Genomic DNA, 26,247 nt, shown 5'->3' with positions numbered 1-26,247 from the left:
TTTTTGGTTTGCTACAATGCCTTTTCTGAAACGTTGTCTCCTTCTGCTGGAACACTGACTTCTTTCATTTAATGCCTGCAGACTATAAAAGAGAACCCAACCCAAAAAGTTTGGTTGATTAGTCTGTGGCATTCTGTTAAACTGTTGCTTATGGCGGTCTCTGTGAGCTTCTCAGCGACATTCAGCCAGCCAGGTATCCTGCCTGCAGTAGATGGAATGTGGCAATGGAACGCTGGCTGCGCGTGTCATAATAGGCTCTGAGCCTTTATATACCTGTGCACAGCAGCAGCCACCTTCAGTCTGCTGCTGGACAGCCAGCAGCAGCAGCAGCAGGAGAGGTATGTAATCAGGAGCCCTCCTGCTAAGGGTAGACAGCTGCTCGTTCCACCCCACCCCCCGCCTTAATTGGTTCTCCTCCCTTCCAACGGTGTTGAGGCGGGTGGGAACAGCAGGGGGTGAAGGTGCTGTGTTTAAAGAGGTGGAGTTATGCAGATCTAAAACGCGTGGATTGCAGCAGCAGCAAGCCGAAAAGTGCAGGCATGTAAGGGATCTAGAGGTTGACAACATGTCCTCTTAACGGGAGTCCAGGAGCTCATCTCCACAAATGGACTTTTCAGGATCCTTGGGTGGCTCCGTAGTTTGAAACCAATTCTGGTTATCGCTTCTCGGCCTTTTGGCTAAGATCAAGTGTAGTATCTGTTCTTATCAGTTTAATATCTGATACGTCCCCTATCTGGGGACCATATATTAAATGGATTTTTAGAACAGGGAGATGGAAAAAGAGCTTGCTCTGTCCACTCCACGCATTGACCTGGTATTGCAGTATCTCCAGGACCGGTGCACCCCTTCTTTAATGCAGTTTCTAAAATCAGAAAGAATTGAATTCAATGTTTTTTGTTCATTTTGCTTGTTTGTCGGATTTGGGGATGGACTCTTTGGCTTTGCTTTTCTTCTCCTCATTGGATTTTTCATGTTCAAAGTTGCAGAAGCCAGATTACAAGCTCATTTTGGTTCAACTTCAGCAACTGTGCATTGCATTGCCATGTAATGTGATGCAATGCTATCTTTCTAGCTCTCCCTTTTTACTTCCTTTTGGATAAACAGACATATTAGGCAAGCATTTTGGAGCTTTCACCTAAATAACTACAGGTGGTGAGATAAGCTGCACAATATAATTGACCTTTCAGTATATTGTTGCACACACACCATCTATTTAGCAAATGCCCTTGTTATCAACAGCAGCCTTTTAAACTCACCTGAGCTAACAGGTATGTGCGCTGGTTACTCTGCTGCGCTTAAAATTTCTTTTTTGGTTTGCTACAATGCCTTTTCTGAAACGTTGTCTCCTTCTGCTGGAACACTGACTTCTTTCATTTAATGCCTGCAGACTATAAAAGAGAACCCAACCCAAAAAGTTTGGTTGATTAGTCTGTGGCATTCTGTTAAACTGTTGCTTATGGCGGTCTCTGTGAGCTTCTCAGCGACATTCAGCCAGCCAGGTATCCTGCCTGCAGTAGATGGAATGTGGCAATGGAACGCTGGCTGCGCGTGTCATAATAGGCTCTGAGCCTTTATATACCTGTGCACAGCAGCAGCCACCTTCAGTCTGCTGCTGGACAGCCAGCAGCAGCAGCAGCAGGAGAGGTATGTAATCAGGAGCCCTCCTGCTAAGGGTAGACAGCTGCTCGTTCCACCCCACCCCCCGCCTTAATTGGTTCTCCTCCCTTCCAACGGTGTTGAGGCGGGTGGGAACAGCAGGGGGTGAAGGTGCTGTGTTTAAAGAGGTGGAGTTATGCAGATCTAAAACGCGTGGATTGCAGCAGCAGCAAGCCGAAAAGTGCAGGCATGTAAGGGATCTAGAGGTTGACAACATGTCTTCTTAACGGGAGTCCAGGAGCTCATCTCCACAAATGGACTTTTCAGGATCCTTGGGTGGCTCCATAGTTTGAAACCAATTCTGGTTATCGCTTCTCGGCCTTTTGGCTAAGATCAAGTGTAGTATCTGTTCTTATCAGTTTAATATCTGATACGTCCCCTATCTGGGGACCATATATTAAATGGATTTTTAGAACAGGGAGATGGAAAAAGAGCTTGCTCTGTCCACTCCACGCATTGACCTGGTATTGCAGTATCTCCAGGACCGGTGCACCCCTTCTTTAATGCAGTTTCTAAAATCAGAAAGAATTGAATTCAATGTTTTTTGTTCATTTTGCTTGTTTGTCGGATTTGGGGATGGACTCTTTGGCTTTGCTTTTCTTCTCCTCATTGGATTTTTCATGTTCAAAGTTGCAGAAGCCAGATTACAAGCTCATTTTGGTTCAACTTCAGCAACTGTGCATTGCATTGCCATGTAATGTGATGCAATGCTATCTTTCTAGCTCTCCCTTTTTACTTCCTTTTGGATAAACAGACATATTTTGGAGCTTTCACCTAAATAACTACAGGTGGTGAGATAAGCTGCACAATATAATTGACCTTTCAGTATATTGTTGCACACACACCATCTATTTAGCAAATGCCCTTGTTATCAACAGCAGCCTTTTAAACTCACCTGAGCTAACAGGTATGTGCGCTGGTTACTCTGCTGCGCTTAAAATTTCTTTTTTGGTTTGCTACAATGCCTTTTCTGAAACGTTGTCTCCTTCTGCTGGAACACTGACTTCTTTCATTTAATGCCTGCAGACTATAAAAGAGAACCCAACCCAAAAAGTTTGGTTGATTAGTCTGTGGCATTCTGTTAAACTGTTGCTTATGGCGGTCTCTGTGAGCTTCTCAGCGACATTCAGCCAGCCAGGTATCCTGCCTGCAGTAGATGGAATGTGGCAATGGAACGCTGGCTGCGCGTGTCATAATAGGCTCTGATCCTTTATATACCTGTGCACAGCAGCAGCCACCTTCAGTCTGCTGCTGGACAGCCAGCAGCAGCAGCAGCAGGAGAGGTATGTAATCAGGAGCCCTCCTGCTAAGGGTAGACAGCTGCTCGTTCCACCCCACCCCCTGCCTTAATTGGTTCTCCTCCCTTCCAACGGTGTTGAGGCGGGTGGGAACAGCAGGGGGTGAAGGTGCTGTGTTTAAAGAGGTGGAGTTATGCAGATCTAAAACGCGTGGATTGCAGCAGCAGCAAGCCGAAAAGTGCAGGCATGTAAGGGATCTAGAGGTTGACAACATGTCTTCTTAACGGGAGTCCAGGAGCTCATCTCCACAAATGGACTTTTCAGGATCCTTGGGTGGCTCCGTAGTTTGAAACCAATTCTGGTTATCGCTTCTCGGCCTTTTGGCTAAGATCAAGTGTAGTATCTGTTCTTATCAGTTTAATATCTGATACGTCCCCTATCTGGGGACCATATATTAAATGGATTTTTAGAACAGGGAGATGGAAAAAGAGCTTGCTCTGTCCACTCCACGCATTGACCTGGTATTGCAGTATCTCCAGGACCGGTGCACCCCTTCTTTAATGCAGTTTCTAAAATCAGAAAGAATTGAATTCAATGTTTTTTGTTCATTTTGCTTGTTTGTCGGATTTGGGGATGGACTCTTTGGCTTTGCTTTTCTTCTCCTCATTGGATTTTTCATGTTCAAAGTTGCAGAAGCCAGATTACAAGCTCATTTTGGTTCAACTTCAGCAACTGTGCATTGCATTGCCATGTAATGTGATGCAATGCTATCTTTCTAGCTCTCCCTTTTTACTTCCTTTTGGATAAACAGACATATTAGGCAAGCATTTTGGAGCTTTCACCTAAATAACTACAGGTGGTGAGATAAGCTGCACAATATAATTGACCTTTCAGTATATTGTTGCACACACACCATCTATTTAGCAAATGCCCTTGTTATCAACAGCAGCCTTTTAAACTCACCTGAGCTAACAGGTATGTGCGCTGGTTACTCTGCTGCGCTTAAAATTTCTTTTTTGGTTTGCTACAATGCCTTTTCTGAAACGTTGTCTCCTTCTGCTGGAACACTGACTTCTTTCATTTAATGCCTGCAGACTATAAAAGAGAACCCAACCCAAAAAGTTTGGTTGATTAGTCTGTGGCATTCTGTTAAACTGTTGCTTATGGCGGTCTCTGTGAGCTTCTCAGCGACATTCAGCCAGCCAGGTATCCTGCCTGCAGTAGATGGAATGTGGCAATGGAACGCTGGCTGCGCGTGTCATAATAGGCTCTGAGCCTTTATATACCTGTGCACAGCAGCAGCCACCTTCAGTCTGCTGCTGGACAGCCAGCAGCAGCAGCAGCAGGAGAGGTATGTAATCAGGAGCCCTCCTGCTAAGGGTAGACAGCTGCTCGTTCCACCCCACCCCCCGCCTTAATTGGTTCTCCTCCCTTCCAACGGTGTTGAGGCGGGTGGGAACAGCAGGGGGTGAAGGTGCTGTGTTTAAAGAGGTGGAGTTATGCAGATCTAAAACGCGTGGATTGCAGCAGCAGCAAGCCGAAAAGTGCAGGCATGTAAGGGATCTAGAGGTTGACAACATGTCTTCTTAACGGGAGTCCAGGAGCTCATCTCCACAAATGGACTTTTCAGGATCCTTGGGTGGCTCCGTAGTTTGAAACCAATTCTGGTTATCGCTTCTCGGCCTTTTGGCTAAGATCAAGTGTAGTATCTGTTCTTATCAGTTTAATATCTGATACGTCCCCTATCTGGGGACCATATATTAAATGGATTTTTAGAACAGGGAGATGGAAAAAGAGCTTGCTCTGTTCACTCCACGCATTGACCTGGTATTGCAGTATCTCCAGGACTGGTGCACCCCTTCTTTAATGCAGTTTCTAAAATCAGAAAGAATTGAATTCAATGTTTTTTGTTCATTTTGCTTGTTTGTCGGATTTGGGGATGGACTCTTTGGCTTTGCTTTTCTTCTCCTCATTGGATTTTTCATGTTCAAAGTTGCAGAAGCCAGATTACAAGCTCATTTTGGTTCAACTTCAGCAACTGTGCATTGCATTGCCATGTAATGTGATGCAATGCTATCTTTCTAGCTCTCCCTTTTTACTTCCTTTTGGATAAACAGACATATTAGGCAAGCATTTTGGAGCTTTCACCTAAATAACTACAGGTGGTGAGATAAGCTGCACAATATAATTGACCTTTCAGTATATTGTTGCACACACACCATCTATTTAGCAAATGCCCTTGTTATCAACAGCAGCCTTTTAAACTCACCTGAGCTAACAGGTATGTGCGCTGGTTACTCTGCTGCGCTTAAAATTTCTTTTTTGGTTTGCTACAATGCCTTTTCTGAAACGTTGTCTCCTTCTGCTGGAACACTGACTTCTTTCATTTAATGCCTGCAGACTATAAAAGAGAACCCAACCCAAAAAGTTTGGTTGATTAGTCTGTGGCATTCTGTTAAACTGTTGCTTATGGCGGTCTCTGTGAGCTTCTCAGCGACATTCAGCCAGCCAGGTATCCTGCCTGCAGTAGATGGAATGTGGCAATGGAACGCTGGCTGCGCGTGTCATAATAGGCTCTGAGCCTTTATATACCTGTGCACAGCAGCAGCCACCTTCAGTCTGCTGCTGGACAGCCAGCAGCAGCAGCAGCAGGAGAGGTATGTAATCAGGAGCCCTCCTGCTAAGGGTAGACAGCTGCTCGTTCCACCCCACCCCCCGCCTTAATTGGTTCTCCTCCCTTCCAACGGTGTTGAGGCGGGTGGGAACAGCAGGGGGTGAAGGTGCTGTGTTTAAAGAGGTGGAGTTATGCAGATCTAAAACGCGTGGATTGCAGCAGCAGCAAGCCGAAAAGTGCAGGCATGTAAGGGATCTAGAGGTTGACAACATGTCTTCTTAACGGGAGTCCAGGAGCTCATCTCCACAAATGGACTTTTCAGGATCCTTGGGTGGCTCCGTAGTTTGAAACCAATTCTGGTTATCGCTTCTCGGCCTTTTGGCTAAGATCAAGTGTAGTATCTGTTCTTATCAGTTTAATATCTGATACGTCCCCTATCTGGGGACCATATATTAAATGGATTTTTAGAACAGGGAGATGGAAAAAGAGCTTGCTCTGTCCACTCCACGCATTGACCTGGTATTGCAGTATCTCCAGGACCGGTGCACCCCTTCTTTAATGCAGTTTCTAAAATCAGAAAGAATTGAATTCAATGTTTTTTGTTCATTTTGCTTGTTTGTCGGATTTGGGGATGGACTCTTTGGCTTTGCTTTTCTTCTCCTCATTGGATTTTTCATGTTCAAAGTTGCAGAAGCCAGATTACAAGCTCATTTTGGTTCAACTTCAGCAACTGTGCATTGCATTGCCATGTAATGTGATGCAATGCTATCTTTCTAGCTCTCCCTTTTTACTTCCTTTTGGATAAACAGACATATTAGGCAAGCATTTTGGAGCTTTCACCTAAATAACTACAGGTGGTGAGATAAGCTGCACAATATAATTGACCTTTCAGTATATTGTTGCACACACACCATCTATTTAGCAAATGCCCTTGTTATCAACAGCAGCCTTTTAAACTCACCTGAGCTAACAGGTATGTGCGCTGGTTACTCTGCTGCGCTTAAAATTTCTTTTTTGGTTTGCTACAATGCCTTTTCTGAAACGTTGTCTCCTTCTGCTGGAACACTGACTTCTTTCATTTAATGCCTGCAGACTATAAAAGAGAACCCAACCCAAAAAGTTTGGTTGATTAGTCTGTGGCATTCTGTTAAACTGTTGCTTATGGCGGTCTCTGTGAGCTTCTCAGCGACATTCAGCCAGCCAGGTATCCTGCCTGCAGTAGATGGAATGTGGCAATGGAACGCTGGCTGCGCGTGTCATAATAGGCTCTGAGCCTTTATATACCTGTGCACAGCAGCAGCCACCTTCAGTCTGCTGCTGGACAGCCAGCAGCAGCAGCAGCAGGAGAGGTATGTAATCAGGAGCCCTCCTGCTAAGGGTAGACAGCTGCTCGTTCCACCCCACCCCCCGCCTTAATTGGTTCTCCTCCCTTCCAACGGTGTTGAGGCGGGTGGGAACAGCAGGGGGTGAAGGTGCTGTGTTTAAAGAGGTGGAGTTATGCAGATCTAAAACGCGTGGATTGCAGCAGCAGCAAGCCGAAAAGTGCAGGCATGTAAGGGATCTAGAGGTTGACAACATGTCTTCTTAACGGGAGTCCAGGAGCTCATCTCCACAAATGGACTTTTCAGGATCCTTGGGTGGCTCCGTAGTTTGAAACCAATTCTGGTTATCGCTTCTCGGCCTTTTGGCTAAGATCAAGTGTAGTATCTGTTCTTATCAGTTTAATATCTGATACGTCCCCTATCTGGGGACCATATATTAAATGGATTTTTAGAACAGGGAGATGGAAAAAGAGCTTGCTCTGTCCACTCCACGCATTGACCTGCTATTGCAGTATCTCCAGGACCGGTGCACCCCTTCTTTAATGCAGTTTCTAAAATCAGAAAGAATTGAATTCAATGTTTTTTGTTCATTTTGCTTGTTTGTCGGATTTGGGGATGGACTCTTTGGCTTTGCTTTTCTTCTCCTCATTGGATTTTTCATGTTCAAAGTTGCAGAAGCCAGATTACAAGCTCATTTTGGTTCAACTTCAGCAACTGTGCATTGCATTGCCATGTAATGTGATGCAATGCTATCTTTCTAGCTCTCCCTTTTTACTTCCTTTTGGATAAACAGACATATTAGGCAAGCATTTTGGAGCTTTCACCTAAATAACTACAGGTGGTGAGATAAGCTGCACAATATAATTGACCTTTCAGTATATTGTTGCACACACACCATCTATTTAGCAAATGCCCTTGTTATCAACAGCAGCCTTTTAAACTCACCTGAGCTAACAGGTATGTGCGCTGGTTACTCTGCTGCGCTTAAAATTTCTTTTTTGGTTTGCTACAATGCCTTTTCTGAAACGTTGTCTCCTTCTGCTGGAACACTGACTTCTTTCATTTAATGCCTGCAGACTATAAAAGAGAACCCAACCCAAAAAGTTTGGTTGATTAGTCTGTGGCATTCTGTTAAACTGTTGCTTATGGCGGTCTCTGTGAGCTTCTCAGCGACATTCAGCCAGCCAGGTATCCTGCCTGCAGTAGATGGAATGTGGCAATGGAACGCTGGCTGCGCGTGTCATAATAGGCTCTGAGCCTTTATATACCTGTGCACAGCAGCAGCCACCTTCAGTCTGCTGCTGGACAGCCAGCAGCAGCAGCAGCAGGAGAGGTATGTAATCAGGAGCCCTCCTGCTAAGGGTAGACAGCTGCTCGTTCCACCCCACCCCCCGCCTTAATTGGTTCTCCTCCCTTCCAACGGTGTTGAGGCGGGTGGGAACAGCAGGGGGTGAAGGTGCTGTGTTTAAAGAGGTGGAGTTATGCAGATCTAAAACGCGTGGATTGCAGCAGCAGCAAGCCGAAAAGTGCAGGCATGTAAGGGATCTAGAGGTTGACAACATGTCTTCTTAACGGGAGTCCAGGAGCTCATCTCCACAAATGGACTTTTCAGGATCCTTGGGTGGCTCCGTAGTTTGAAACCAATTCTGGTTATCGCTTCTCGGCCTTTTGGCTAAGATCAAGTGTAGTATCTGTTCTTATCAGTTTAATATCTGATACGTCCCCTATCTGGGGACCATATATTAAATGGATTTTTAGAACAGGGAGATGGAAAAAGAGCTTGCTCTGTCCACTCCACGCATTGACCTGCTATTGCAGTATCTCCAGGACCGGTGCACCCCTTCTTTAATGCAGTTTCTAAAATCAGAAAGAATTGAATTCAATGTTTTTTGTTCATTTTGCTTGTTTGTCGGATTTGGGGATGGACTCTTTGGCTTTGCTTTTCTTCTCCTCATTGGATTTTTCATGTTCAAAGTTGCAGAAGCCAGATTACAAGCTCATTTTGGTTCAACTTCAGCAACTGTGCATTGCATTGCCATGTAATGTGATGCAATGCTATCTTTCTAGCTCTCCCTTTTTACTTCCTTTTGGATAAACAGACATATTAGGCAAGCATTTTGGAGCTTTCACCTAAATAACTACAGGTGGTGAGATAAGCTGCACAATATAATTGACCTTTCAGTATATTGTTGCACACACACCATCTATTTAGCAAATGCCCTTGTTATCAACAGCAGCCTTTTAAACTCACCTGAGCTAACAGGTATGTGCGCTGGTTACTCTGCTGCGCTTAAAATTTCTTTTTTGGTTTGCTACAATGCCTTTTCTGAAACGTTGTCTCCTTCTGCTGGAACACTGACTTCTTTCATTTAATGCCTGCAGACTATAAAAGAGAACCCAACCCAAAAAGTTTGGTTGATTAGTCTGTGGCATTCTGTTAAACTGTTGCTTATGGCGGTCTCTGTGAGCTTCTCAGCGACATTCAGCCAGCCAGGTATCCTGCCTGCAGTAGATGGAATGTGGCAATGGAACGCTGGCTGCGCGTGTCATAATAGGCTCTGAGCCTTTATATACCTGTGCACAGCAGCAGCCACCTTCAGTCTGCTGCTGGACAGCCAGCAGCAGCAGCAGCAGGAGAGGTATGTAATCAGGAGCCCTCCTGCTAAGGGTAGACAGCTGCTCGTTCCACCCCACCCCCCGCCTTAATTGGTTCTCCTCCCTTCCAACGGTGTTGAGGCGGGTGGGAACAGCAGGGGGTGAAGGTGCTGTGTTTAAAGAGGTGGAGTTATGCAGATCTAAAACGCGTGGATTGCAGCAGCAGCAAGCCGAAAAGTGCAGGCATGTAAGGGATCTAGAGGTTGACAACATGTCTTCTTAACGGGAGTCCAGGAGCTCATCTCCACAAATGGACTTTTCAGGATCCTTGGGTGGCTCCGTAGTTTGAAACCAATTCTGGTTATCGCTTCTCGGCCTTTTGGCTAAGATCAAGTGTAGTATCTGTTCTTATCAGTTTAATATCTGATACGTCCCCTATCTGGGGACCATATATTAAATGGATTTTTAGAACAGGGAGATGGAAAAAGAGCTTGCTCTGTCCACTCCAAGCATTGACCTGGTATTGCAGTATCTCCAGGACTGGTGCACCCCTTCTTTAATGCAGTTTCTAAAATCAGAAAGAATTGAATTCAATGTTTTTTGTTCATTTTGCTTGTTTGTCGGATTTGGGGATGGACTCTTTGGCTTTGCTTTTCTTCTCCTCATTGGATTTTTCATGTTCAAAGTTGCAGAAGCCAGATTACAAGCTCATTTTGGTTCAACTTCAGCAACTGTGCATTGCATTGCCATGTAATGTGATGCAATGCTATCTTTCTAGCTCTCCCTTTTTACTTCCTTTTGGATAAACAGACATATTAGGCAAGCATTTTGGAGCTTTCACCTAAATAACTACAGGTGGTGAGATAAGCTGCACAATATAATTGACCTTTCAGTATATTGTTGCACACACACCATCTATTTAGCAAATGCCCTTGTTATCAACAGCAGCCTTTTAAACTCACCTGAGCTAACAGGTATGTGCGCTGGTTACTCTGCTGCGCTTAAAATTTCTTTTTTGGTTTGCTACAATGCCTTTTCTGAAACGTTGTCTCCTTCTGCTGGAACACTGACTTCTTTCATTTAATGCCTGCAGACTATAAAAGAGAACCCAACCCAAAAAGTTTGGTTGATTAGTCTGTGGCATTCTGTTAAACTGTTGCTTATGGCGGTCTCTGTGAGCTTCTCAGCGACATTCAGCCAGCCAGGTATCCTGCCTGCAGTAGATGGAATGTGGCAATGGAACGCTGGCTGCGCGTGTCATAATAGGCTCTGAGCCTTTATATACCTGTGCACAGCAGCAGCCACCTTCAGTCTGCTGCTGGACAGCCAGCAGCAGCAGCAGGAGAGGTATGTAATCAGGAGCCCTCCTGCTAAGGGTAGACAGCTGCTCGTTCCACCCCACCCCCCGCCTTAATTGGTTCTCCTCCCTTCCAACGGTGTTGAGGCGGGTGGGAACAGCAGGGGGTGAAGGTGCTGTGTTTAAAGAGGTGGAGTTATGCAGATCTAAAACGCGTGGATTGCAGCAGCAGCAAGCCGAAAAGTGCAGGCATGTAAGGGATCTAGAGGTTGACAACATGTCTTCTTAACGGGAGTCCAGGAGCTCATCTCCACAAATGGACTTTTCAGGATCCTTGGGTGGCTCCGTAGTTTGAAACCAATTCTGGTTATCGCTTCTCGGCCTTTTGGCTAAGATCAAGTGTAGTATCTGTTCTTATCAGTTTAATATCTGATACGTCCCCTATCTGGGGACCATATATTAAATGGATTTTTAGAACAGGGAGATGGAAAAAGAGCTTGCTCTGTCCACTCCACGCATTGACCTGGTATTGCAGTATCTCCAGGACCGGTGCACCCCTTCTTTAATGCAGTTTCTAAAATCAGAAAGAATTGAATTCAATGTTTTTTGTTCATTTTGCTTGTTTGTCGGATTTGGGGATGGACTCTTTGGCTTTGCTTTTCTTCTCCTCATTGGATTTTTCATGTTCAAAGTTGCAGAAGCCAGATTACAAGCTCATTTTGGTTCAACTTCAGCAACTGTGCATTGCATTGCCATGTAATGTGATGCAATGCTATCTTTCTAGCTCTCCCTTTTTACTTCCTTTTGGATAAACAGACATATTAGGCAAGCATTTTGGAGCTTTCACCTAAATAACTACAGGTGGTGAGATAAGCTGCACAATATAATTGAAATTTCAGTATATTGTTGCACACACACCATCTATTTAGCAAATGCCCTTGTTATCAACAGCAGCCTTTTAAACTCACCTGAGCTAACAGGTATGTGCGCTGGTTACTCTGCTGCGCTTAAAATTTCTTTTTTGGTTTGCTACAATGCCTTTTCTGAAACGTTGTCTCCTTCTGCTGGAACACTGACTTCTTTCATTTAATGCCTGCAGACTATAAAAGAGAACCCAACCCAAAAAGTTTGGTTGATTAGTCTGTGGCATTCTGTTAAACTGTTGCTTATGGCGGTCTCTGTGAGCTTCTCAGCGACATTCAGCCAGCCAGGTATCCTGCCTGCAGTAGATGGAATGTGGCAATGGAACGCTGGCTGCGCGTGTCATAATAGGCTCTGAGCCTTTATATACCCGTGCACAGCAGCAGCCACCTTCAGTCTGCTGCTGGACAGCCAGCAGCAGCAGCAGCAGGAGAGGTATGTAATCAGGAGCCCTCCTGCTAAGGGTAGACAGCTGCTCGTTCCACCCCACCCCCCGCCTTAATTGGTTCTCCTCCCTTCCAACGGTGTTGAGGCGGGTGGGAACAGCAGGGGGTGAAGGTGCTGTGTTTAAAGAGGTGGAGTTATGCAGATCTAAAACGCGTGGATTGCAGCAGCAGCAAGCCGAAAAGTGCAGGCATGTAAGGGATCTAGAGGTTGACAACATGTCTTCTTAACGGGAGTCCAGGAGCTCATCTCCACAAATGGACTTTTCAGGATCCTTGGGTGGCTCCGTAGTTTGAAACCAATTCTGGTTATCGCTTCTCGGCCTTTTGGCTAAGATCAAGTGCAGTGATTTAGCGATTGCTGCCTTGGTTTTGGTTGGAGGTGTCTAGGGTACCTGGCTCGTCGGCCTTGGGGGATCGTCCTTACCTAATTGTGGGGACTTCACCCCCTTGCTGCTATAGGCGTGTCGGCTTAGTCCCCAGACAACGGGAAGTGATCATACTCGCTCCTTCTGTGTGTTGGAGTGGAGATTACGCTCATTCTGTTGGAGAATCATGGCAACAGAGGCGGAGTTGTGGCCGAAGTTGGAGGTTCCAGAACATGCACGTGTGGAGACCGCTTTCCGGATTTTTGTCCGGAGAGACTGTCAGAAGGTTAAGGACTTTCGGTTTATTATGAAGGAGATCATCTTGGGTGTCGCAAAGGTGAATAAAGAAGACATCGTGGCAGTTATGGATTATCCCCAAAAGGGTGTCTATGACGTGTTTTTTGAGTCTAGGAAGATTTTGGAGAACTATATGGATTCTTTTGATGAATTGAGACATGAGAAGTTTGTTGGAATTCGGTTTCAACGTCACGTATTTAGTAGTGAAAAGATGGTGACAGTGAAAATGTTTTCACCACTGGTTCCAGAAGAGGACATTGTCACGTTTTTGAGTGGTTTTGCCAAGTCTGTAGTATCAAAAGGTAAAGTAATGAATGAATTCGGAGTATGGACGGGAAAGTGGAAATTTTTTGTGGAATTTAACATGAACAAGGATAGGAGTTTTTCCTACCCGCCTCAAAGGTTTAAGCTTGGTAAAGTAAGTGGGAATTTATTCTTTAATGGGATGGATTCCTTTTGTTCAATTTGTGAGGTATATGGTCATAAACGTGAAGACTGTACTGCAGAAAAGTGTTGGAAGTGTAAAGCGGAAGGACATGTTTCTAAATCATGTCCAGTAGAAAGGAATAAGTGTAACCTGTGTATGGAAATTGGGCATAGGTTTAAGGAATGCCCAAAGAGAAAGAGTAATAAGGAGAAGATGGAAAGTGCAAAGGCGGAAAAGAAAGAAAAAAAGAAGACGGTAGAGGTTCAGAGGCAAACAGAAGAGGAGGAAGCTGATAAAGAAATGGACAAAGTTAAAAAAGGAATTGCGGAAATGAAGGGAAGTGGTGTGTGTTTTGAAGCTTTTTTTCCAAAGGTAATCGCAAGTGTGAAGGCAAATAAAGAGAGGTTTTTTGAAACCTATAAGGTGGGAAGGACATGGATAGATTATGTGAATACAAACTTTGAATCTTTCTCGCAAGAGAAAGGACTGTTGGAGTATCTAACATATTATGCGTTGAAGGGAGGAATGCAGTAATGTGTTTTGTTTCCTTCCTCTATATATTATGTGTCTGAGAGGAAATACTGGTTGTTGTTTTGTTTTTTTTGTATATGCATTAAATAATGTTTTTTTGTTTAAAAATGACACGATGATGGATTTGGTCCATCACCGTTTTCAGAAGTATGTAATCGAGATGGTACTTGTAATCTGAGTGTTAAGAAAAAAAAAAAAAAAAAAATCTGTTCTTATCAGTTTAATATCTGATACGTCCCCTATCTGGGGACCATATATTAAATGGATTTTTAGAACAGGGAGATGGAAAAAGAGCTTGCTCTGTCCACTCCACGCATTGACCTGGTATTGCAGTATCTCCAGGACCGGTGCACCCCTTCTTTAATGCAGTTTCTAAAATCAGAAAGAATTGAATTCAATGTTTTTTGTTCATTTTGCTTGTTTGTCGGATTTGGGGATGGACTCTTTGGCTTTGCTTTTCTTCTCCTCATTGGATTTTTCATGTTCAAAGTTGCAGAAGCCAGATTACAAGCTCATTTTGGTTCAACTTCAGCAACTGTGCATTGCATTGCCATGTAATGTGATGCAATGCTATCTTTCTAGCTCTCCCTTTTTACTTCCTTTTGGATAAACAGACATATTAGGCAAGCATTTTGGAGCTTTCACCTAAATAACTACAGGTGGTGAGATAAGCTGCACAATATAATTGACCTTTCAGTATATTGTTGCACACACACCATCTATTTAGCAAATGCCCTTGTTATCAACAGCAGCCTTTTAAACTCACCTGAGCTAACAGGTATGTGCGCTGGTTACTCTGCTGCGCTTAAAATTTCTTTTTTGGTTTGCTACAATGCCTTTTCTGAAACGTTGTCTCCTTCTGCTGGAACACTGACTTCTTTCATTTAATGCCTGCAGACTATAAAAGAGAACCCAACCCAAAAAGTTTGGTTGATTAGTCCGTGGCATTCTGTTAAACTGTTGCTTATGGCGGTCTCTGTGAGCTTCTCAGCGACATTCAGCCAGCCAGGTATCCTGCCTGCAGTAGATGGAATGTGGCAATGGAACGCTGGCTGCGCGTGTCATAATAGGCTCTGAGCCTTTATATACCTGTGCACAGCAGCAGCCACCTTCAGTCTGCTGCTGGACAGCCAGCAGCAGCAGCAGCAGGAGAGGTATGTAATCAGGAGCCCTCCTGCTAAGGGTAGACAGCTGCTCGTTCCACCCCACCCCCCACCTTAATTGGTTCTCCTCCCTTCCAACGGTGTTGAGGCGGGTGGGAACAGCAGGGGGTGAAGGTGCTGTGTTTAAAGATGTGGAGTTATGCAGATCTAAAACGCGTGGATTGCAGCAGCAGCAAGCCGAAAAGTGCAGGCATGTAAGGGATCTAGAGGTTGACAACATGTCTTCTTAACGGGAGTCCAGGAGCTCATCTCCACAAATGGACTTTTCAGGATCCTTGGGTGGCTCCGTAGTTTGAAACCAATTCTGGTTATCGCTTCTCGGCCTTTTGGCTAAGATCAAGTGTAGTATCTGTTCTTATCAGTTTAATATCTGATACGTCCCCTATCTGGGGACCATATATTAAATGGATTTTTAGAACAGGGAGATGGAAAAAGAGCTTGCTCTGTCCACTCCACGCATTGACCTGGTATTGCAGTATCTCCAGGACCGGTGCACCCCTTCTTTAATGCAGTTTCTAAAATCAGAAAGAATTGAATTCAATGTTTTTTGTTCATTTTGCTTGTTTGTCGGATTTGGGGATGGACTCTTTGGCTTTGCTTTTCTTCTCCTCATTGGATTTTTCATGTTCAAAGTTGCAGAAGCCAGATTACAAGCTCATTTTGGTTCAACTTCAGCAACTGTGCATTGCATTGCCATGTAATGTGATGCAATGCTATCTTTCTAGCTCTCCCTTTTTACTTCCTTTTGGATAAACAGACATATTAGGCAAGCATTTTGGAGCTTTCACCTAAATAACTACAGGTGGTGAGATAAGCTGCACAATATAATTGACCTTTCAGTATATTGTTGCACACACACCATCTATTTAGCAAATGCCCTTGTTATCAACAGCAGCCTTTTAAACTCACCTGAGCTAACAGGTATGTGCGCTGGTTACTCTGCTGCGCTTAAAATTTCTTTTTTGGTTTGCTACAATGCCTTTTCTGAAACGTTGTCTCCTTCTGCTGGAACACTGACTTCTTTCATTTAATGCCTGCAGACTATAAAAGAGAACCCAACCCAAAAAGTTTGGTTGATTAGTCTGTGGCATTCTGTTAAACTGTTGCTTATGGCGGTCTCTGTGAGCTTCTCAGCGACATTCAGCCAGCCAGGTATCCTGCCTGCAGTAGATGGAATGTGGCAATGGAACGCTGGCTGCGCGTGTCATAATAGGCTCTGAGCCTTTATATACCTGTGCACAGCAGCAGCCACCTTCAGTCTGCTGCTGGACAGCCAGCAGCAGCAGCAGCAGGAGAGGTATGTAATCAGGAGCCCTCCTGCTAAGGGTAGACAGCTGCTCGTTCCACCCCACCCCCCGCCTTAATTGGTTCTCCTCCCTTCCAAGGGTGTTGAGGCGGGTGGGAACAGCAGGGGGTGAAGGTGCTGTGTTTAAAGAGGTGGAGTTATGCAGATCTAAAACGCGTGGATTGCAGCAGCAGCAAGCCGAAAAGTGCAGGCATGTAAGGGATCTAGAGGTTGACAACATGTCTTCTTAACGGGAGTCCAGGAGCTCATCTCCACAAATGGACTTTTCAGGATCCTTGGGTGGCTCCGTAGTTTGAAACCAATTCTGGTTATCGCTTCTCGGCCTTTTGGCTAAGATCAAGTGTAGTATCTGTTCTTATCAGTTTAATATCTGATACGTCCCCTATCTGGGGACCATATATTAAATGGATTTTTAGAACAGGGAGATGGAAAAAGAGCTTGCTCTGTCCACTCCACGCATTGACCTGGTATTGCAGTATCTCCAGGACCGGTGCACCCCTTCTTTAATGCAGTTTCTAAAATCAGAAAGAATTGAATTCAATGTTTTTTGTTCATTTTGCTTGTTTGTCGGATTTGGGGATGGACTCTTTGGCTTTGCTTTTCTTCTCCTCATTGGATTTTTCATGTTCAAAGTTGCAGAAGCCAGATTACAAGCTCATTTTGGTTCAACTTCAGCAACTGTGCATTGCATTGCCATGTAATGTGATGCAATGCTATCTTTCTAGCTCTCCCTTTTTACTTCCTTTTGGATAAACAGACATATTAGGCAAGCATTTTGGAGCTTTCACCTAAATAACTACAGGTGGTGAGATAAGCTGCACAATATAATTGACCTTTCAGTATATTGTTGCACACACACCATCTATTTAGCAAATGCCCTTGTTATCAACAGCAGCCTTTTAAACTCACCTGAGCTAACAGGTATGTGCGCTGGTTACTCTGCTGCGCTTAAAATTTCTTTTTTGGTTTGCTACAATGCCTTTTCTGAAACGTTGTCTCCTTCTGCTGGAACACTGACTTCTTTCATTTAATGCCTGCAGACTATAAAAGAGAACCCAACCCAAAAAGTTTGGTTGATTAGTCTGTGGCATTCTGTTAAACTGTTGCTTATGGCGGTCTCTGTGAGCTTCTCAGCGACATTCAGCCAGCCAGGTATCCTGCCTGCAGTAGATGGAATGTGGCAATGGAACGCTGGCTGCGCGTGTCATAATAGGCTCTGAGCCTTTATATACCTGTGCACAGCAGCAGCCACCTTCAGTCTGCTGCTGGACAGCCAGCAGCAGCAGCAGCAGGAGAGGTATGTAATCAGGAGCCCTCCTGCTAAGGGTAGACAGCTGCTCGTTCCACCCCACCCCCCGCCTTAATTGGTTCTCCTCCCTTCCAAGGGTGTTGAGGCGGGTGGGAACAGCAGGGGGTGAAGGTGCTGTGTTTAAAGAGGTGGAGTTATGCAGATCTAAAACGCGTGGATTGCAGCAGCAGCAAGCCGAAAAGTGCAGGCATGTAAGGGATCTAGAGGTTGACAACATGTCTTCTTAACGGGAGTCCAGGAGCTCATCTCCACAAATGGACTTTTCAGGATCCTTGGGTGGCTCCGTAGTTTGAAACCAATTCTGGTTATCGCTTCTCGGCCTTTTGGCTAAGATCAAGTGTAGTATCTGTTCTTATCAGTTTAATATCTGATACGTCCCCTATCTGGGGACCATATATTAAATGGATTTTTAGAACAGGGAGATGGAAAAAGAGCTTGCTCTGTCCACTCCATGCATTGACCTGGTATTGCAGTATCTCCAGGATCGGTGCACCCCTTCTTTAATGCAGTTTCTAAAATCAGAAAGAATTGAATTCAATGTTTTTTGTTCATTTTGCTTGTTTGTCGGATTTGGGGATGGACTCTTTGGCTTTGCTTTTCTTCTCCTCATTGGATTTTTCATGTTCAAAGTTGCAGAAGCCAGATTACAAGCTCATTTTGGTTCAACTTCAGCAACTGTGCATTGCATTGCCATGTAATGTGATGCAATGCTATCTTTCTAGCTCTCCCTTTTTACTTCCTTTTGGATAAACAGACATATTAGGCAAGCATTTTGGAGCTTTCACCTAAATAACTACAGGTGGTGAGATAAGCTGCACAATATAATTGACCTTTCAGTATATTGTTGCACACACACCATCTATTTAGCAAATGCCCTTGTTATCAACAGCAGCCTTTTAAACTCACCTGAGCTAACAGGTATGTGCGCTGGTTACTCTGCTGCGTTTAAAATTTCTTTTTTGGTTTGCTACAATGCCTTTTCTGAAACGTTGTCTCCTTCTGCTGGAACACTGACTTCTTTCATTTAATGCCTGCAGACTATAAAAGAGAACCCAACCCAAAAAGTTTGGTTGATTAGTCTGTGGCATTCTGTTAAACTGTTGCTTATGGCGGTCTCTGTGAGCTTCTCAGCGACATTCAGCCAGCCAGGTATCCTGCCTGCAGTAGATGGAATGTGGCAATGGAACGCTGGCTGCGCGTGTCATAATAGGCTCTGAGCCTTTATATACCTGTGCACAGCAGCAGCCACCTTCAGTCTGCTGCTGGACAGCCAGCAGCAGCAGCAGCAGGAGAGGTATGTAATCAGGAGCCCTCCTGCTAAGGGTAGACAGCTGCTCGTTCCACCCCACCCCCCGCCTTAATTGGTTCTCCTCCCTTCCAACGGTGTTGAGGCGGGTGGGAACAGCAGGGGGTGAAGGTGCTGTGTTTAAAGAGGTGGAGTTATGCAGATCTAAAACGCGTGGATTGCAGCAGCAGCAAGCCGAAAAGTGCAGGCATGTAAGGGATCTAGAGGTTGACAACATGTCTTCTTAACGGGAGTCCAGGAGCTCATCTCCACAAATGGACTTTTCAGGATCCTTGGGTGGCTCCGTAGTTTGAAACCAATTCTGGTTATCGCTTCTCGGCCTTTTGGCTAAGATCAAGTGTAGTATCTGTTCTTATCAGTTTAATATCTGATACGTCCCCTATCTGGGGACCATATATTAAATGGATTTTTAGAACAGGGAGATGGAAAAAGAGCTTGCTCTGTCCAATCCACGCATTGACCTGGTATTGCAGTATCTCCAGGACCGGTGCACCCCTTCTTTAATGCAGTTTCTAAAATCAGAAAGAATTGAATTCAATGTTTTTTGTTCATTTTGCTTGTTTGTCGGATTTGGGGATGGACTCTTTGGCTTTGCTTTTCTTCTCCTCATTGGATTTTTCATGTTCAAAGTTGCAGAAGCCAGATTACAAGCTCATTTTGGTTCAACTTCAGCAACTGTGCATTGCATTGCCATGTAATGTGATGCAATGCTATCTTTCTAGCTCTCCCTTTTTACTTCCTTTTGGATAAACAGACATATTAGGCAAGCATTTTGGAGCTTTCACCTAAATAACTACAGGTGGTGAGATAAGCTGCACAATATAATTGACCTTTCAGTATATTGTTGCACACACACCATCTATTTAGCAAATGCCCTTGTTATCAACAGCAGCCTTTTAAACTCACCTGAGCTAACAGGTATGTGCGCTGGTTACTCTGCTGCGCTTAAAATTTCTTTTTTGGTTTGCTACAATGCCTTTTCTGAAACGTTGTCTCCTTCTGCTGGAACACTGACTTCTTTCATTTAATGCCTGCAGACTATAAAAGAGAACCCAACCCAAAAAGTTTGGTTGATTAGTCTGTGGCATTCTGTTAAACTGTTGCTTATGGCGGTCTCTGTGAGCTTCTCAGCGACATTCAGCCAGCCAGGTATCCTGCCTGCAGTAGATGGAATGTGGCAATGGAACGCTGGCTGCGCGTGTCATAATAGGCTCTGAGCCTTTATATACCTGTGCACAGCAGCAGCCACCTTCAGTTTGCTGCTGGACAGCCAGCAGCAGCAGCAGCAGGAGAGGTATGTAATCAGGAGCCCTCCTGCTAAGGGTAGACAGCTGCTCGTTCCACCCCACCCCCCGCCTTAATTGGTTCTCCTCCCTTCCAACGGTGTTGAGGCGGTGGGAACAGCAGGGGGTGAAGGTGCTGTGTTTAAAGAGGTGGAGTTATGCAGATCTAAAACGCGTGGATTGCAGCAGCAAGCCGAAAAGTGCAGGCATGTAAGGGATCTAGAGGTTGACAACATGTCTTCTTAACGGGAGTCCAGGAGCTCATCTCCACAAATGGACTTTTCAGGATCCTTGGGTGGCTCCGTAGTTTGAAACCAATTCTGGTTATCGCTTCTCGGCCTTTTGGCTAAGATCAAGTGTAGTATCTGTTCTTATCAGTTTAATATCTGATACGTCCCCTATCTGGGGACCATATATTAAATGGATTTTTAGAACAGGGAGATGGAAAAAGAGCTTGCTCTGTCCACTCCACGCATTGACCTGGTATTGCAGTATCTCCAGGACCGGTGCACCCCTTCTTTAATGCAGTTTCTAAAATCAGAAAGAATTGAATTCAATGTTTTTTGTTCATTTTGCTTGTTTGTCGGATTTTGGGATGGACTCTTTGGCTTTGCTTTTCTTCTCCTCATTGGATTTTTCATGTTCAAAGTTGCAGAAGCCAGATTACAAGCTCATTTTGGTTCAACTTCAGCAACTGTGCATTGCATTGCCATGTAATGTGATGCAATGCTATCTTTCTAGCTCTCCCTTTTTACTTCCTTTTGGATAAACAGACATATTAGGCAAGCATTTTGGAGCTTTCACCTAAATAACTACAGGTGGTGAGATAAGCTGCACAATATAATTGACCTTTCAGTATATTGTTGCACACACACCATCTATTTAGCAAATGCCCTTGTTATCAACAGCAGCCTTTTAAACTCACCTGAGCTAACAGGTATGTGCGCTGGTTACTCTGCTGCGCTTAAAATTTCTTTTTTGGTTTGCTACAATGCCTTTTCTGAAACGTTGTCTCCTTCTGCTGGAACACTGACTTCTTTCATTTAATGCCTGCAGACTATAAAAGAGAACCCAACCCAAAAAGTTTGGTTGATTAGTCTGTGGCATTCTGTTAAACTGTTGCTTATGGCGGTCTCTGTGAGCTTCTCAGCGACATTCAGCCAGCCAGGTATCCTGCCTGCAGTAGATGGAATGTGGCAATGGAACGCTGGCTGCGCGTGTCATAATAGGCTCTGAGCCTTTATATACCTGTGCACAGCAGCAGCCACCTTCAGTCTGCTGCTGGACAGCCAGCAGCAGCAGCAGCAGGAGAGGTATGTAATCAGGAGCCCTCCTGCTAAGGGTAGACAGCTGCTCGTTCCACCCCACCCCCCGCCTTAATTGGCTCTCCTCCCTTCCAACGGTGTTGAGGCGGGTGGGAACAGCAGGGGGTGAAGGTGCTGTGTTTAAAGAGGTGGAGTTATGCAGATCTAAAACGCGTGGATTGCAGCAGCAGCAAGCCGAAAAGTGCAGGCATGTAAGGGATCTAGAGGTTGACAACATGTCTTCTTAACGGGAGTCCAGGAGCTCATCTCCACAAATGGACTTTTCAGGATCCTTGGGTGGCTCCGTAGTTTGAAACCAATTCTGGTTATCGCTTCTCGGCCTTTTGGCTAAGATCAAGTGTAGTATCTGTTCTTATCAGTTTAATATCTGATACGTCCCCTATCTGGGGACCATATATTAAATGGATTTTTAGAACAGGGAGATGGAAAAAGAGCTTGCTCTGTCCACTCCACGCATTGACCTGGTATTGCAGTATCTCCAGGACCGGTGCACCCCTTCTTTAATGCAGTTTCTAAAATCAGAAAGAATTGAATTCAATGTTTTTTGTTCATTTTGCTTGTTTGTCGGATTTGGGGATGGACTCTTTGGCTTTGCTTTTCTTCTCCTCATTGGATTTTTCATGTTCAAAGTTGCAGAAGCCAGATTACAAGCTCATTTTGGTTCAACTTCAGCAACTGTGCATTGCATTGCCATGTAATGTGATGCAATGCTATCTTTCTAGCTCTCCCTTTTTACTTCCTTTTGGATAAACAGACATATTAGGCAAGCATTTTGGAGCTTTCACCTAAATAACTACAGGTGGTGAGATAAGCTGCACAATATAATTGACCTTTCAGTATATTGTTGCACACACACCATCTATTTAGCAAATGCCCTTGTTATCAACAGCAGCCTTTTAAACTCACCTGAGCTAACAGGTATGTGCGCTGGTTACTCTGCTGCGCTTAAAATTTCTTTTTTGGTTTGCTACAATGCCTTTTCTGAAACGTTGTCTCCTTCTCCTGGAACACTGACTTCTTTCATTTAATGCCTGCAGACTATAAAAGAGAACCCAACCCAAAAAGTTTGGTTGATTAGTCTGTGGCATTCTGTTAAACTGTTGCTTATGGCGGTCTCTGTGAGCTTCTCAGCGACATTCAGCCAGCCAGGTATCCTGCCTGCAGTAGATGGAATGTGGCAATGGAACGCTGGCTGCGCGTGTCATAATAGGCTCTGAGCCTTTATATACCTGTGCACAGCAGCAGCCACCTTCAGTCTGCTGCTGGACAGCCAGCAGCAGCAGCAGCAGGAGAGGTATGTAATCAGGAGCCCTCCTGCTAAGGGTAGACAGCTGCTCGTTCCACCCCACCCCCCGCCTTAATTGGTTCTCCTCCCTTCCAACGGTGTTGAGGCGGGTGGGAACAGCAGGGGGTGAAGGTGCTGTGTTTAAAGAGGTGGAGTTATGCAGATCTAAAACGCGTGGATTGCAGCAGCAGCAAGCCGAAAAGTGCAGGCATGTAAGGGATCTAGAGGTTGACAACATGTCTTCTTAACGGGAGTCCAGGAGCTCATCTCCACAAATGGACTTTTCAGGATCCTTGGGTGGCTCCGTAGTTTGAAACCAATTCTGGTTATCGCTTCTCGGCCTTTTGGCTAAGATCAAGTGTAGTATCTGTTCTTATCAGTTTAATATCTGATACGTCCCCTATCTGGGAACCATATATTAAATGGATTTTTAGAACAGGGAGATGGAAAAAGAGCTTGCTCTGTCCACTCCACGCATTGACCTGGTATTGCAGTATCTCCAGGACCGGTGCACCCCTTCTTTAATGCAGTTTCTAAAATCAGAAAGAATTGAATTCAATGTTTTTTGTTCATTTTGCTTGTTTGTCGGATTTGGGGATGGACTCTTTGGCTTTGCTTTTCTTCTCCTCATTGGATTTTTCATGTTCAAAGTTGCAGAAGCCAGATTACAAGCTCATTTTGGTTCAACTTCAGCAACTGTGCATTGCATTGCCATGTAATGTGATGCAATGCTATCTTTCTAGCTCTCCCTTTTTACTTCCTTTTGGATAAACAGACATATTAGGCAAGCATTTTGGAGCTTTCACCTAAATAACTACAGGTGGTGAGATAAGCTGCACAATATAATTGACCTTTCAGTATATTGTTGCACACACACCATCTATTTAGCAAATGCCCTTGTTATCAACAGCAGCCTTTTAAACTCACCTGAGCTAACAGGTATGTGCGCTGGTTACTCTGCTGCGCTTAAAATTTCTTTTTTGGTTTGCTACAATGCCTTTTCTGAAACGTTGTCTCCTTCTGCTGGAACACTGACTTCTTTCATTTAATGCCTGCAGACTATAAAAGAGAACCCAACCCAAAAAGTTTGGTTGATTAGTCTGTGGCATTCTGTTAAACTGTTGCTTATGGCGGTCTCTGTGAGCTTCTCAGCGACATTCAGCCAGCCAGGTATCCTGCCTGCAGTAGATGGAATGTGGCAATGGAACGCTGGCTGCGCGTGTCATAATAGGCTCTGAGCCTTTATATACCTGTGCACAGCAGCAGCCACCTTCAGTCTGCTGCTGGACAGCCAGCAGCAGCAGCAGCAGCAGGAGAGGTATGTAATCAGGAGCCCTCCTGCTAAGGGTAGACAGCTGCTCGTTCCACCCCACCCCCCGCCTTAATTGGTTCTCCTCCCTTCCAACGGTGTTGAGGCGGGTGGGAACAGCAGGGGGTGAAGGTGCTGTGTTTAAAGAGGTGGAGTTATGCAGATCTAAAACGCGTGGATTGCAGCAGCAGCAAGCCGAAAAGTGCAGGCATGTAAGGGATCTAGAGGTTGACAACATGTCTTCTTAACGGGAGTCCAGGAGCTCATCTCCACAAATGGACTTTTCAGGATCCTTGGGTGGCTCCGTAGTTTGAAACCAATTCTGGTTATCGCTTCTCGGCCTTTTGGCTAAGATCAAGTGTAGTATCTGTTCTTATCAGTTTAATATCTGATACGTCCCCTATCTGGGGACCATATATTAAATGGATTTTTAGAACAGGGAGATGGAAAAAGAGCTTGCTCTGTCCACTCCACGCATTGACCTGGTATTGCAGTATCTCCAGGACCGGTGCACCCCTTCTTTAATGCAGTTTCTAAAATCAGAAAGAATTGAATTCAATGTTTTTTGTTCATTTTGCTTGTTTGTCGGATTTTGGGATGGACTCTTTGGCTTTGCTTTTCTTCTCCTCATTGGATTTTTCATGTTCAAAGTTGCAGAAGCCAGATTACAAGCTCATTTTGGTTCAACTTCAGCAACTGTGCATTGCATTGCCATGTAATGTGATGCAATGCTATCTTTCTAGCTCTCCCTTTTTACTTCCTTTTGGATAAACAGACATATTAGGCAAGCATTTTGGAGCTTTCACCTAAATAACTACAGGTGGTGAGATAAGCTGCACAATATAATTGACCTTTCAGTATATTGTTGCACACACACCATCTATTTAGCAAATGCCCTTGTTATCAACAGCAGCCTTTTAAACTCACCTGAGCTAACAGGTATGTGCGCTGGTTACTCTGCTGCGCTTAAAATTTCTTTTTTGGTTTGCTACAATGCCATTTCTGAAACGTTGTCTCCTTCTGCTGGAACACTGACTTCTTTCATTTAATGCCTGCAGACTATAAAAGAGAACCCAACCCAAAAAGTTTGGTTGATTAGTCTGTGGCATTCTGTTAAACTGTTGCTTATGGCGGTCTCTGTGAGCTTCTCAGCGACATTCAGCCAGCCAGGTATCCTGCCTGCAGTAGATGGAATGTGGCAATGGAACGCTGGCTGCGCGTGTCATAATAGGCTCTGAGCCTTTATATACCTGTGCACAGCAGCAGCCACCTTCAGTCTGCTGCTGGACAGCCAGCAGCAGCAGCAGCAGGAGAGGTATGTAATCAGGAGCCCTCCTGCTAAGGGTAGACAGCTGCTCGTTCCACCCCACCCCCCGCCTTAATTGGTTCTCCTCCCTTCCAACGGTGTTGAGGCGGGTGGGAACAGCAGGGGGTGAAGGTGCTGTGTTTAAAGAGGTGGAGTTATGCAGATCTAAAACGCGTGGATTGCAGCAGCAGCAAGCCGAAAAGTGCAGGCATGTAAGGGATCTAGAGGTTGACAACATGTCTTCTTAACGGGAGTCCAGGAGCTCATCTCCACAAATGGACTTTTCAGGATCCTTGGGTGGCTCCGTAGTTTGAAACCAATTCTGGTTATCGCTTCTCGGCCTTTTGGCTAAGATCAAGTGTAGTATCTGTTCTTATCAGTTTAATATCTGATACGTCCCCTATCTGGGGACCATATATTAAATGGATTTTTAGAACAGGGAGATGGAAAAAGAGCTTGCTCTGTCCACTCCACGCATTGACCTGGTATTGCAGTATCTCCAGGACCGGTGCACCCCTTCTTTAATGCAGTTTCTAAAATCAGAAAGAATTGAATTCAATGTTTTTTGTTCATTTTGCTTGTTTGTCGGATTTTGGGATGGACTCTTTGGCTTTGCTTTTCTTCTCCTCATTGGATTTTTCATGTTCAAAGTTGCAGAAGCCAGATTACAAGCTCATTTTGGTTCAACTTCAGCAACTGTGCATTGCATTGCCATGTAATGTGATGCAATGCTATCTTTCTAGCTCTCCCTTTTTACTTCCTTTTGGATAAACAGACATATTAGGCAAGCATTTTGGAGCTTTCACCTAAATAACTACAGGTGGTGAGATAAGCTGCACAATATAATTGACCTTTCAGTATATTGTTGCACACACACCATCTATTTAGCAAATGCCCTTGTTATCAACAGCAGCCTTTTAAACTCACCTGAGCTAACAGGTATGTG

At 44.7% G+C, this 26,247-nt stretch overlaps 19 non-coding genes across 19 annotated transcripts; all 19 read left to right on the top strand.

Annotated features, from left to right (window-relative positions):
• Nucleotides 1–657: 657 nt before the first annotated feature.
• On the top strand, nucleotides 658–848 carry LOC141192885 (U2 spliceosomal RNA). The gene has a single exon (XR_012266189.1). It is a non-coding gene; the product is annotated as a U2 spliceosomal RNA (small nuclear RNA).
• A 1,115-nt stretch (nucleotides 849–1,963) lies between these two features.
• Nucleotides 1,964–2,154, top strand: LOC141192884 (U2 spliceosomal RNA). The gene has a single exon (XR_012266188.1). It is a non-coding gene; the product is annotated as a U2 spliceosomal RNA (small nuclear RNA).
• Nucleotides 2,155–3,258: 1,104 nt separating this feature from the next.
• Nucleotides 3,259–3,449, top strand: LOC141192883 (U2 spliceosomal RNA). Its single transcript, XR_012266187.1, has one exon. It is a non-coding gene; the product is annotated as a U2 spliceosomal RNA (small nuclear RNA).
• A 1,115-nt stretch (nucleotides 3,450–4,564) lies between these two features.
• LOC141193079 (U2 spliceosomal RNA) lies at nucleotides 4,565–4,755 on the top strand. The gene has a single exon (XR_012266376.1). It is a non-coding gene; the product is annotated as a U2 spliceosomal RNA (small nuclear RNA).
• A 1,115-nt stretch (nucleotides 4,756–5,870) lies between these two features.
• LOC141192882 (U2 spliceosomal RNA) lies at nucleotides 5,871–6,061 on the top strand. The gene has a single exon (XR_012266186.1). It is a non-coding gene; the product is annotated as a U2 spliceosomal RNA (small nuclear RNA).
• Nucleotides 6,062–7,176: 1,115 nt separating this feature from the next.
• LOC141193113 (U2 spliceosomal RNA) lies at nucleotides 7,177–7,367 on the top strand. Its single transcript, XR_012266411.1, has one exon. It is a non-coding gene; the product is annotated as a U2 spliceosomal RNA (small nuclear RNA).
• Nucleotides 7,368–8,482: 1,115 nt separating this feature from the next.
• On the top strand, nucleotides 8,483–8,673 carry LOC141193112 (U2 spliceosomal RNA). Its single transcript, XR_012266410.1, has one exon. It is a non-coding gene; the product is annotated as a U2 spliceosomal RNA (small nuclear RNA).
• Nucleotides 8,674–9,788: 1,115 nt separating this feature from the next.
• LOC141193064 (U2 spliceosomal RNA) lies at nucleotides 9,789–9,979 on the top strand. Its single transcript, XR_012266362.1, has one exon. It is a non-coding gene; the product is annotated as a U2 spliceosomal RNA (small nuclear RNA).
• Nucleotides 9,980–11,091: 1,112 nt separating this feature from the next.
• LOC141192881 (U2 spliceosomal RNA) lies at nucleotides 11,092–11,282 on the top strand. The gene has a single exon (XR_012266185.1). It is a non-coding gene; the product is annotated as a U2 spliceosomal RNA (small nuclear RNA).
• Nucleotides 11,283–13,881: 2,599 nt separating this feature from the next.
• Nucleotides 13,882–14,067, top strand: LOC141192585 (U2 spliceosomal RNA). Its single transcript, XR_012265948.1, has one exon. It is a non-coding gene; the product is annotated as a U2 spliceosomal RNA (small nuclear RNA).
• A 1,115-nt stretch (nucleotides 14,068–15,182) lies between these two features.
• Nucleotides 15,183–15,373, top strand: LOC141192880 (U2 spliceosomal RNA). The gene has a single exon (XR_012266184.1). It is a non-coding gene; the product is annotated as a U2 spliceosomal RNA (small nuclear RNA).
• A 1,115-nt stretch (nucleotides 15,374–16,488) lies between these two features.
• Nucleotides 16,489–16,679, top strand: LOC141192879 (U2 spliceosomal RNA). The gene has a single exon (XR_012266183.1). It is a non-coding gene; the product is annotated as a U2 spliceosomal RNA (small nuclear RNA).
• A 1,115-nt stretch (nucleotides 16,680–17,794) lies between these two features.
• Nucleotides 17,795–17,985, top strand: LOC141192690 (U2 spliceosomal RNA). The gene has a single exon (XR_012266000.1). It is a non-coding gene; the product is annotated as a U2 spliceosomal RNA (small nuclear RNA).
• Nucleotides 17,986–19,100: 1,115 nt separating this feature from the next.
• On the top strand, nucleotides 19,101–19,291 carry LOC141193091 (U2 spliceosomal RNA). The gene has a single exon (XR_012266389.1). It is a non-coding gene; the product is annotated as a U2 spliceosomal RNA (small nuclear RNA).
• A 1,111-nt stretch (nucleotides 19,292–20,402) lies between these two features.
• LOC141192878 (U2 spliceosomal RNA) lies at nucleotides 20,403–20,593 on the top strand. Its single transcript, XR_012266182.1, has one exon. It is a non-coding gene; the product is annotated as a U2 spliceosomal RNA (small nuclear RNA).
• Nucleotides 20,594–21,708: 1,115 nt separating this feature from the next.
• On the top strand, nucleotides 21,709–21,899 carry LOC141192877 (U2 spliceosomal RNA). Its single transcript, XR_012266181.1, has one exon. It is a non-coding gene; the product is annotated as a U2 spliceosomal RNA (small nuclear RNA).
• Nucleotides 21,900–23,014: 1,115 nt separating this feature from the next.
• Nucleotides 23,015–23,205, top strand: LOC141193092 (U2 spliceosomal RNA). The gene has a single exon (XR_012266390.1). It is a non-coding gene; the product is annotated as a U2 spliceosomal RNA (small nuclear RNA).
• Nucleotides 23,206–24,323: 1,118 nt separating this feature from the next.
• Nucleotides 24,324–24,514, top strand: LOC141192876 (U2 spliceosomal RNA). The gene has a single exon (XR_012266180.1). It is a non-coding gene; the product is annotated as a U2 spliceosomal RNA (small nuclear RNA).
• Nucleotides 24,515–25,629: 1,115 nt separating this feature from the next.
• LOC141192874 (U2 spliceosomal RNA) lies at nucleotides 25,630–25,820 on the top strand. The gene has a single exon (XR_012266178.1). It is a non-coding gene; the product is annotated as a U2 spliceosomal RNA (small nuclear RNA).
• Nucleotides 25,821–26,247: the final 427 nt, after the last annotated feature.

Source organism: Phyllobates terribilis, unplaced genomic scaffold (genome assembly GCF_046119375.1).
Source record: "Phyllobates terribilis strain yellow unplaced genomic scaffold, ASM4611937v1 Scaffold_63__1_contigs__length_7903474, whole genome shotgun sequence".
NCBI lineage: Eukaryota > Metazoa > Chordata > Amphibia > Anura > Dendrobatidae > Phyllobates > Phyllobates terribilis.
This window is presented reverse-complemented; position numbering and strand designations above follow the sequence as displayed.